General features: G+C 55.7%; 1 long non-coding RNA gene across 1 annotated transcript; it reads left to right on the top strand.

Moving 5' to 3' along the window:
- Positions 1 to 526: 526 nt before the first annotated feature.
- Positions 527 to 1,629, top strand: LOC140077182 (uncharacterized). The gene is made up of 3 exons (XR_011849724.1): positions 527 to 671; positions 978 to 1,053; positions 1,133 to 1,629. It is a non-coding gene; the product is annotated as an uncharacterized lncRNA (long non-coding RNA).
- The last annotated feature ends 6,370 nt before the right edge of the window (positions 1,630 to 7,999 follow it).

Genomic DNA, 7,999 nt, shown 5'->3' with positions numbered 1-7,999 from the left:
TGTCTTTTGCCCGCCATCATGATTCATTTTTTCTCCATGCCAAGAACATAGAATGTTTCTTTTTCTTTTTTGTCACGAGTTGATAAAGGTTTTAGCTCCTATGGGCGGTACCTACCAGTGTGCTCCGGACCCCTGCGATCATGTGATGGGTGATTTCCCGTCGGAGGGGGGAAAGGGGGAGGTTCCTCTGCACTTAGAAACCATTAAAAGCAGATCCGCTCATTTTTTTATGTAGACCTTGACAAAGACACATCTGTGTCGAAACGCGTCGGTCTGTGACGCTAGCTGTGTATTCCCAATTGTGTTTTTACCCTTTGTACCAATAAAAGGATTCTTTTCCACTCTACGATATGTGCTGGATTTGAAGCTATCTGTTTCGCCAAGTTCAAGTTTGCATGGTCGAGCTCCGGACCAGTCCGTGCACTGCAACGAGAGGAAGTTCGTCCATACTACTGTGGTGAGAGCCGGGTGTGGGGGCTTGCTGCAGCTTTACCCCTATAGAATTTTTTCGTATTCTGGTGTAAAGATCATCCTAACCAAGATTCTCCCAATATTTGCCAGGTTCTTGATTTCCTGCAGGAGGGTTTCGACAAAGGTTTACGGCCTAGTACCCTGAAAGTCCAGGTGTCAGCTTTAAGCGCATATTTTGATACAGCACTTGCGGAACACAGGTGGGTAAAGAGATTCTTTCAGGCCTTTACCCGCTTAAGACCTACTGTAAAGGAATCTTCCCCTCAGTGGGACCTTTCCTTGGTCTTAGATGCATTAACCTCAGATCCCTTTGAACCCAATGAGTCAAATAATTTACGTTTTTTAACGCTTAAAACAGCGTTTTTAGTTGCCATCACATCCGCTAGAAGGATAGGGGAGCTCCAGGCCTTGTCGATTTGTGAACCTTACCTGTCAGTTTCTGAGGATAGAATTACTCTCAGACTTGATAGAAATTTTCTCAATAAAGTTGTTTCTAACTTTCACAGGAGTCAGGAGATCGTATTGCCATCTTTCTGTCGTCAGCCTAAGAATGCTACGGAGGAGAAATGGCATCTCCTAGACGTAAGACGCTCAGTACTTAGATACTTAGAGGTCTCAAGTCCTTGGAGGAAGGACTCAAACCTTTTTGTTTAATTTGCAGGGAAAAATAAGGGAAGAAAGGCCTCTAAGTCAACTATTGGCCGGTGGATCACAAATACGATCAGGGAATGCTACAGTCTTAAAGGTGTTCCTGTTCCTTTGAAGTTAAGAGCTCACTCTACCCGAGCAGTCTCCACATCGTGGGCGGAGAGAGGGGGAGCCTCCATTGATGAAATTTGCAGAGCAGCCACTTGGAGTTCAAATTCCACCTTTGTTAATCATTATCGACTGAATATAGCCATGGCAAAAGATCTGGCCTTCGGCCGTAAAGTCCTACAAGCTGTGGTCCCTCCCTAACTGGGGATAATTTGGTATGTCTCCAGGGGGCCGTCATGGGGGACGAAATGGAAAAAAGGATTTAGTCCTCACCGGTAATTCGATTTCCATAAGTCCACCATGACGGCCCTATTATTTCCCTCCCTTGTTGTTTTTGTTGGTTTCTTCTTGTAAATACTGTATGTGAATATAACATGCAAAATAAAATTGAGTTGAAGCCTATTCCGGTGTAGTGATTTGGGATACACTGGTGGGAGGTTGGGGGAGGGCCTTTTAATACTCTCAATTTCCTGTCCCTACAGAGGAAGGGGAAGCAACCTCCAGGGGGCCGTCATGGTGGACTTATGGAAATCGAATTACCGGTGAGGACTAATTCCTTTTTTGTGCCCTCCAGCAACCCCCTCTTGTGCCCTCTAGCAGCCTCCTCCTGTGTCCTCCAGCAGCCTCCTCCTGTGTCCTCCAGTAGCCTCTTCCTGTCCCCCAGCAGCCTCCTCCTGTCCTCCATCTGTCCTCCAGCAGCCTCCTCTTGTCCCCAGCAGCCTCCTCCTGTGTCCTTCAGCATCCTCCTCCTGTGACCCCCAGCAGCCTCCTCCTGTCCCCCAGCAGCCTCATTCTGTCCCCCAGCAACCTCCTCGGGTCCCCCAGCAGCCTCCTCCTCCTGTCCCCCAGCAGTCGCCTCCTCCTGTCCCCCAGCAGCCTCCTCCTGTCCTCCAGCACCCTCCTGTTGTCTCCTCCAGCAACCTCCTCTTCCTGTCTCCTCCAGCAACCTCCTCCTCCTGTCCCCCAGCAGCCTCCTCCTGTCCCCCAGCAGCCTCCTCCTGTGTCCTCCAGTAGCCTCCTCCTGTCCCCCAGCAGCCTCCTCCTGTCCTCCAGCTGTCCTCCAGCAGCCTCCTCTTGTCCCCCAGCAGCCTCCTCCTGTGTCCTTCAGCAGCATCCTCCTGTGTCCCCCAGCAGCCTTCTCCTGTCCCCCAGCAGCCTCATTCTGTCCCCCAGCAACCTCCTCGGGTCCCCCAGCAGCCTCCTCCTCCTGTCCCCCAGCAGTCGCCTCCTTCTGTCCCCCAGCAGCCTCCTCCTGTCCTCCAGCAGCCTCCTGTTGTCTCCTCCAGCAACCTCCTCTTCCTGTCTCCTCCATTAACCTCCTCCTCCTGTCCCCCAGCAGCCTCCTCCTGTCCCCCAGCAGCCTCCTCCTTTCCCCCAGCAGCCTCCTCCTGTGACCTCCAGCAGCCTCCTTCTGTGTCCTCCAGCAGCCTCCTTCTGTGTCCTCCAGCAGCCTCCTCTTGTGTCCTCCAGCAGCCCCCTTTTGTGCCCTCCAGCAACCCCCTCTTGTGCCCTCTAGCAGCCTCCTCCTGTGTCCTCTAGCAGCCTCCTCCTGTGTCCTCCAGCAGCCTCCTCCTGTGTCCTCCAGCAGCCTCCTCCTGTGTCCTCCAGTAGCCTCCTCCTGTCCCCCAGCAGCCTCCTCCTGTCCTCCATCTGTCCTCCAGCAGCCTCCTCTTGTCCCCCAGCAGCCTCCTCCTGTGTCCTTCAGCATCCTCCTCCTGTGTCCCCCAGCAGCCTCCTCCTGTTCCCCAGCAGCCTCATTCTGTCCCCCAGCAACCTCCTCGGGTCCCCCAGCAGCCTCCTCCTCCTGTCCCCCAGCAGTCGCCTCCTCCTGTCCCCCAGCAGCCTCCTCCTGTCCTCCAGCAGCCTCCTGTTGTCTCCTCCAGCAACCTCCTCTTCCTGTCTCCTCCAGCAACCTCCTAATCCTGTCCCCAGCAGCCTCCTCCTGTCCCCCAGCAGCCTCCTCCTGTTTCCTCCAGCAGCCTCCTTCTGTGTCCTCCAGCAGCCTCCTCCTTTGTCCTCCAGCAGCCTCCTCCTGTGTCCTCCAGTAGCCTCCTCCTGTCCCCCAGCAGCCTCCTCCTGTCCTCCATCTGTCCTCCAGCAGCCTCCTCTTGTCCCCCAGCAGCCTCCTCCTGTGTCCTTCAGCAGCATCCTCCTGTGTCCCCCAGCAGCCTCCTCCTGTCCCCCAGCAGCCTCATTCTGTCCCCCAGCAACCTCCTCGGGTCCCCCAGCAGCCTCCTCCTCCTGTCCCCCAGCAGTCGCCTCCTTCTGTCCCCCAGCAGCCTCCTCCTGTCCTCCAGCAGCCTCCTGTTGTCTCCTCCAGCAACCTCCTCTTCCTGTCTCCTCCATTAACCTCCTCCTCCTGTCCCCCAGCAGCCTCCTCCTGTCCCCCAGCAGCCTCCTCCTGTCCCCCAGCAGCCTCCTCCTCTTGTCCCCCAGCAGCTTCCTCCTGTCTCCCAGCAGCCTCCTCCTGTCTCTCAGCAGCCTCTTCCTGTCTCGCGGCAGCCTCCTCCTGTCCCCCAGCTTCTCCTGTTCTCTATCCTCCTCTCCCTGTGGCCCCCTGTCTCCTGGCATTAAAAAACCCCTGTTTCTTACCTCTCCTCGTTCCCAGCCATTCTGTCCTCTCCCGGACTCGCGGAGGGGGTGGGGCCAGCCAGGAGCAGAGCTACCTCCTCACATGACTCAGCAGCAGACATCATGTGAGGAGGTAGCAGGGGCTGGTCCCACCTCCTCCTTGCTCCGATGCTTCCGCTGCTCTGCAGCTCCTATGTACGGAACCAGGAGGAGGCGGGACAAACCAGGGAAAGTGGGCGGAGCCCAAGACATTCTCCAAGCCACCCGTGATGCGGGGACAGAGCCCAAAAAACCGGACTGTCCCGTCAAAAACGGGGGTACTTGTTAAAGGGGTTATCCGGGTTTTAAAAATGACTGAGGGCCGGGCTGTCCCTTCGATCCGTGCCCCTGTTTGTTTACAGAGGCACAGAAGCCGTGCACATGGAGCTTCCGGTCCGCGATGTGGCCGGCTCCTCCCATCCGTCCATATCTCTCAGCATTGTAAGCGCTGGGAGATGGTGTTGGATGGGAGCTTCCGGACGGCCGCAAGCTCCCTGTGCGCCCCTGTATACAAACCGGCGCACAGAGAAGACTGGCTGCGGCGCAGGACATCAGCGGCGCCAGACGAGGTAAGTATATGTTTATTATGTTTAAATAGGCCTCCCCAGCCCGGCCCTCAGTAATTTTTAAGACCCGGATAACCACTTTAAAATGAGATACAGACCTAAGAACAAAATCTAAAGGGTACAAAAAAAAGATGTCACCAGCAGCAAACCGTGACTATATAGCGGCCATATACTATGCCTACAAAGGGGATTTGCAGAGTATTATCACACTAATGGCTATATAGGTGGATAAAGCAATGTGCAGCAATAGTCACTGGACAATACAGATCTGACATTACTCCTGACATGTCTGTATGAGTAGGTCAGTCCATGTATTGCTGTGTACAGTGGCTGTAGCTCTTTAACCCCTTCCTGATGTGCACCCTAACAGTATGGCGCACATCGGGAGAGGGAGAACAGAGAGGGCTGACACCACGCACACACATACACGGAAAAAGTTATTAGCACCAAAAGACGGCAAAATGAAGAATTTTTATTTGTACAGGAGGATTTGATTTTTGTAAATGTATGAAAACATTATAAAACTTGTATAAATGTAGTGTCCCTGTGATCGTACCAACCCGAAGAGTAAAGCAGACCTGTCATTTGGGGCACACAGTGAAAGCCGTAAAATCCAAGCATACAATAAAATGGCAAACATGCGTTTTTTTCACCATTTTCACTGCATTTGGAATTTTTGTTCCCCGCTTTCCAGTACATGGCAGGGAATATTATATACCATCACTATGAAGTGAAATATGTTACGCAGAAAACAAGCCACAACACAGCTCTCTACATGGAAAAATAAAGAATTTATAGATTTTTGATGTTGGGGAGCAAAAAACAGAAACACAAAAACCAAAAAGAGCCAAGTCCTTGAGGGGTTAAGTTTGTCTAAGTTAGTCTTACTTTCTCAGAGTCAAGTCACAGAACATGAGAGATGCTACAGAATTTGGAGTTAAGGTGTAATACCAGCACTCACTCTAAATTTTACTTTCATTTTCTTCTATGACCTAGATTTTAGGCTTCTCACTTCATAAACAGAATAACGGTATCCTAAAGTAGGCTATTTTACAATGATGAGCCCCAGTGTTGCCATTATCCTTATCGTGGCCATTACAGTCACAGGGCCCTTCCCCCCCAGTACAGTCACAGCCCCCCCCCAGTACAGTCACAGGGCCCTCCCCCCCAGTACAGTCACAGCACCCCCCCAGTACAGTCACAGGGCACCCTCCCCCCCCAGTACAGTCACAGGGCCCTCCCCCCCCAGTACAGTCACAGGGCCCTTCCCGCCCAGTACAATCCCAGCCCCCCCCCAGTACAGTCACAGCCCCCCCAGGACAGTCACAGGGCACTCCCCCCCCCCTGTTACAGTCACAGGGCGCCTCCCCCAGTACAGTCACAGGCCCCCCCCCCTGTGCAGTCACAGGGCCCCCACCCCCGAGTGCAGTCACAGGGCCCTCCCTCCCCCCCCCAGTGCAGTCACAGGGCCCTCCCTCCCCCCCCCAGTGCAGTCACAGGGCCCCCCCCCCCTCAGTGCAGTCACAGGGCCCTCCCCCCCAGTACAGTCACAGGGCCTCCCCCCCAAGTACAGTCACAGGGCCTCCCCCAAGTACAGTCACAGCCCCCCCCCCCTGTACAGTCACAGGGCCCCCCTCAGTACAGTCACAGGGCCCCCCTCAGTACAGTCACAGGGCCCCCCCAGTATAGTCACAGGGCCTCCCACCCAGTACAGTCACATAGCCCCTCTTGCCCCTACAGCTAGCATTATGACCCCCTGAGCAGCCATCAAAGCCCACCCTCCCCAACAGCAGCCATCAACAGCCTCCTCCTGTGTCCTCCAGCAGCCTCCTCCTGTGTCCTCCAGTAGCCTCCTCCTGTCCCCCAGCAGCCTCCTCCTGTCCTCCATCTGTCCTCCAGCAGCCTCCTCTTGTCCCCCAGCAGCCTCCTCCTGTGTCCTTCAGCATCCTCCTCCTGTGTCCCCCAGCAGCCTCCTCCTGTTCCCCAGCAGCCTCATTCTGTCCCCCAGCAACCTCCTCGGGTCCCCCAGCAGCCTCCTCCTCCTGTCCCCCAGCAGTCGCCTCCTCCTGTCCCCCAGCAGCCTCCTCCTGTCCTCCAGCAGCCTCCTGTTGTCTCCTCCAGCAACCTCCTCTTCCTGTCTCCTCCAGCAACCTCCTAATCCTGTCCCCAGCAGCCTCCTCCTGTCCCCCAGCAGCCTCCTCCTGTTTCCTCCAGCAGCCTCCTTCTGTGTCCTCCAGCAGCCTCCTCCTTTGTCCTCCAGCAGCCTCCTCCTGTGTCCTCCAGTAGCCTCCTCCTGTCCCCCAGCAGCCTCCTCCTGTCCTCCATCTGTCCTCCAGCAGCCTCCTCTTGTCCCCCAGCAGCCTCCTCCTGTGTCCTTCAGCAGCATCCTCCTGTGTCCCCCAGCAGCCTCCTCCTGTCCCCCAGCAGCCTCATTCTGTCCCCCAGCAACCTCCTCGGGTCCCCCAGCAGCCTCCTCCTCCTGTCCCCCAGCAGTCGCCTCCTTCTGTCCCCCAGCAGCCTCCTCCTGTCCTCCAGCAGCCTCCTGTTGTCTCCTCCAGCAACCTCCTCTTCCTGTCTCCTCCATTAACCTCCTCCTCCTGTCCCCCAGCAGCCTCCTCCTGTCCCCCAGCAGCCTCCTCCTGTCCCCCAGCAGCCTCCTCCTCTTGTCCCCCAGCAGCTTCCTCCTGTCTCCCAGCAGCCTCCTCCTGTCTCTCAGCAGCCTCTTCCTGTCTCGCGGCAGCCTCCTCCTGTCCCCCAGCTTCTCCTGTTCTCTATCCTCCTCTCCCTGTGGCCCCCTGTCTCCTGGCATTAAAAAACCCCTGTTTCTTACCTCTCCTCGTTCCCAGCCATTCTGTCCTCTCCCGGACTCGCGGAGGGGGTGGGGCCAGCCAGGAGCAGAGCTACCTCCTCACATGACTCAGCAGCAGACATCATGTGAGGAGGTAGCAGGGGCTGGTCCCACCTCCTCCTTGCTCCGATGCTTCCGCTGCTCTGCAGCTCCTATGTACGGAACCAGGAGGAGGCGGGACAAACCAGGGAAAGTGGGCGGAGCCCAAGACATTCTCCAAGCCACCCGTGATGCGGGGACAGAGCCCAAAAAACCGGACTGTCCCGTCAAAAACGGGGGTACTTGTTAAAGGGGTTATCCGGGTTTTAAAAATGACTGAGGGCCGGGCTGTCCCTTCGATCCGTGCCCCTGTTTGTTTACAGAGGCACAGAAGCCGTGCACATGGAGCTTCCGGTCCGCGATGTGGCCGGCTCCTCCCATCCGTCCATATCTCTCAGCATTGTAAGCGCTGGGAGATGGTGTTGGATGGGAGCTTCCGGACGGCCGCAAGCTCCCTGTGCGCCCCTGTATACAAACCGGCGCACAGAGAAGACTGGCTGCGGCGCAGGACATCAGCGGCGCCAGACGAGGTAAGTATATGTTTATTATGTTTAAATAGGCCTCCCCAGCCCGGCCCTCAGTAATTTTTAAGACCCGGATAACCACTTTAAAATGAGATACAGACCTAAGAACAAAATCTAAAGGGTACAAAAAAAAGATGTCACCAGCAGCAAACCGTGACTATATAGCGGCCATATACTATGCCTAC

Source organism: Engystomops pustulosus, chromosome 9, assembly GCF_040894005.1.
Source record: "Engystomops pustulosus chromosome 9, aEngPut4.maternal, whole genome shotgun sequence".
Lineage (NCBI taxonomy): Eukaryota > Metazoa > Chordata > Amphibia > Anura > Leptodactylidae > Engystomops > Engystomops pustulosus.
Note: the sequence above shows the minus strand (reverse complement) of the source record. Positions and strands in the feature narration are given on the sequence as shown.